Raw genomic sequence first — 2,943 nt, 5'->3', positions numbered from 1 at the left:
CAACAGCATTTGTAATTTGACATTTATTTACTTTAGCGTTACAACGTTACAATTACTTTCATAATTTATGTTACATTGGTGGTATGTTTGACATTAGGAAACTCACTTAGAACGATGTGTGAAGAAACTCATATCTCAAACACACCACAGTACATATCCTGCAACACTGTGTTCATGCTGTTTTCAGTCCCTGGTTGACTTACTAGTCGATGATTTAATCAAACCAATTTTATTTTTGAGCGAATGAAAACTTGAGATTTTTCGCTGCACTTCCTTATTGAGTTGTGGTTGAAAAACAACCATTTTCTGACAACTCCAGTGTGGTCCTGGTTGAAAACCACACACTGTGAATTCACAAGAAGAATCCATGAGATCATAAAATGAATTAAGCCTTATTGCGTTGTGGTTGGAAAACAACCATTTTCTGACAACTCCATTGTGGTCCAGGTTGAAAACCACACACTGTGAATTCAGTACATTGAATATGGCTTTAAATTATGTTACTGGTTTAGAACTCTTAAATCAGAAGAATGGACGAGATTATATGTAACTTTGAGGCTACCGTAGTTTCGAATAATAAACTTAAACTACAAAGTTTTGATGAATAAACTGTTTAATCTAAAGTTTCTTAAAACCTTCTCCTAGCCGAAACGTTGCATATGCAAATGTTTGCAAAAACTGAATAAAACAAAAGTAGGGGCTATATTTACAAAATTTGAAAAACAATGTTTTGTTCACAGAAGAAATGAATGAAAATCGCAACAACGAAATATACCATCAAGTCTTCATCTACAACAAAAAACCGATGTCAGGTTTTTATTTACTTTTTTTCTCCAATAAATTCTAAAATTTTCCTTTCTCTGAAAAAATTGTGTTACACTCGAAAAATGTCTGCTTTTCCAAATATCTATTTAAACTTGGATACGAAACGAGCCCTTTTACAGCCCAGCGGTTTTCGAAACAATATTTTGGACCTCGAGATGATGCATTTGTAAACATTTTCTCGCAATTTTAGAACAATTTCTAATCAAGTGAGTTGGTTGACAAAATGATGAGTCTTGACAAACAGTCTCACCCATCCGAGTTTAGTGATAATAGCATAGCTTTTCATGTTCTGTTGATAAGTTGAAGATACCAATAAAACTAATTAAGCTTACACTTTATTGTTTCACGCAGAGAAATCGATTGTCATTGAAACAAAAGAAATACCTTTTTAAATCAATGTTCTAGTATTTTTTTTTATCTAAACCTTATTTTTTGGTTTAAATTTATTTCTATCAAAATGAAAGAAAATTATTTCAAGTTGATGTTTAAAAATATTGAATTCATTTACTGTTTTTGAAATCAAAAGACAACAGATTCGTGCAAAAATTAATGAATCAATTCTTTAATTTTGATTTAATTAAAAACAACAAAAACGAGGGAGAAAATTAAAGCGGGAAATTCTAAATATCGTGAAGGTTTTTTAGTTAGTTTTCTTTAAATTTATCCTTAATGAATTATTAAAGTTTTAAATTTGTTTGAGGTTAACTATTCAACGACAATTGATTCTAAGGAAGGTATCGAATTGGAAGCTTCGAAATTCTAAGCTGTTAGATAAAGGTACAGACAACCAACCGACAGGTGCAATAATCTTCATGTGTTTATAATCTGATCCGCTTGGCGATGCAGGTCATACTCTTCGGCCCGAGCAGACCACCTACCCAGTGCTTGCGGATCTCCTCGTAGAGATCGTTGAAATTGGTATAGATGGTTTAATTGGACAGATTGGCACGGTCGGAGTTGTCCACTTGGGTCAGAGCAACACAGGTGCAGATCTTGATGGAACACCAACGTTCCCAGTCGGAACTTGTCCTTGATGATGCAGAACTGAATACCCATCTTTCGGCACAGAGCCGGTAGGTAGATGACCAGCTCAATGAAGTCAGCATCGTGAACGATCATCACCAGCTGAGCCTTCTTCTGCTCGACTAGTTTGACGACGGTGTTGGCGCCCTGCCGCAGGCGGTTGGTTTTCTTTGCCGGAGGTTCCTCCTTGCCAGCGGCCTTGGCCTCAGCCTTATCCTTCAATCGTTGGATCTTAGCGATCGAGTTTTCCGGCCGGTATACTTCTCGAAGATAAACAACACTGACAAAGTGTTTTACCCGTTTTCATTATTTTTGTTGGTCAAATTTCGAACCATTTATTGAATATCGCACGTGTAATCGATGCTATCAATGGGTATAAAAAAACAAACGTGAGTTCGTCACATCAAAATCAAAACATAAAACGAATTCACTCACACAGGCATACGCTATTTGACATTTCATGCAACGACAAGAAAATAAAAATCATCTTCGTTTGCATCAAGAGAGTAATGTTCTTTTACCATTCAAAATTCGTTTCGGCTGTGTGGAAAAGTATTGAATTCGATAAATAATACAGTGAAATTATTGCTTATTCACATGAAATAAACTTCATTCCAAATTATAATTTTTTGAAGAATGGATTCATTTTGTATACTAATTACTTAAAGACTATGATTTAAACATAACTTTGAATTAAAACATTTGGTTAAATTTCAACCGTGAAAGTTTTTTAGAAACAAGGAGAAATGGATTTGAAACAGACATTTTTAAATGTCTCAAATTCAGTGGATATTTGACCTTGTTTTCCAAAAATTTCTTAGAGAAAAAGTTGAACGGAAAAAGATGGAAAAATTGTCTAAAAAATTAGGCTTTTTAGGCTAATTTTCCCCTAGTCCAGAATAAGGCTAAAAAAGTTTCTGAGGTTATATTTCTAAATCGAAATATAAATTTTATTGAAACAACCAGCATTATATCACGAACACTACCAGCAGTAAATATGGTTGAGGCTTGTGATATACACAGAAAAAAAATCTGAATCCTTAACAACACTGAAATTGGAAATCTTTAATGTTACATGACATAGAACGCGATTTA

General features: G+C 34.0%; 1 pseudogene; it reads right to left on the bottom strand.

Annotated features, from left to right (window-relative positions):
• Window positions 1–1,191: 1,191 nt before the first annotated feature.
• LOC129757105 (60S ribosomal protein L7a-like) lies at window positions 1,192–2,142 on the bottom strand (annotated as a pseudogene).
• Between the last annotated feature and the right edge of the window lie 801 nt (window positions 2,143–2,943).

This window comes from Uranotaenia lowii, chromosome 3, assembly GCF_029784155.1.
Source record: "Uranotaenia lowii strain MFRU-FL chromosome 3, ASM2978415v1, whole genome shotgun sequence".
Taxonomy (NCBI): domain Eukaryota; kingdom Metazoa; phylum Arthropoda; class Insecta; order Diptera; family Culicidae; genus Uranotaenia; species Uranotaenia lowii.
This window is presented reverse-complemented; position numbering and strand designations above follow the sequence as displayed.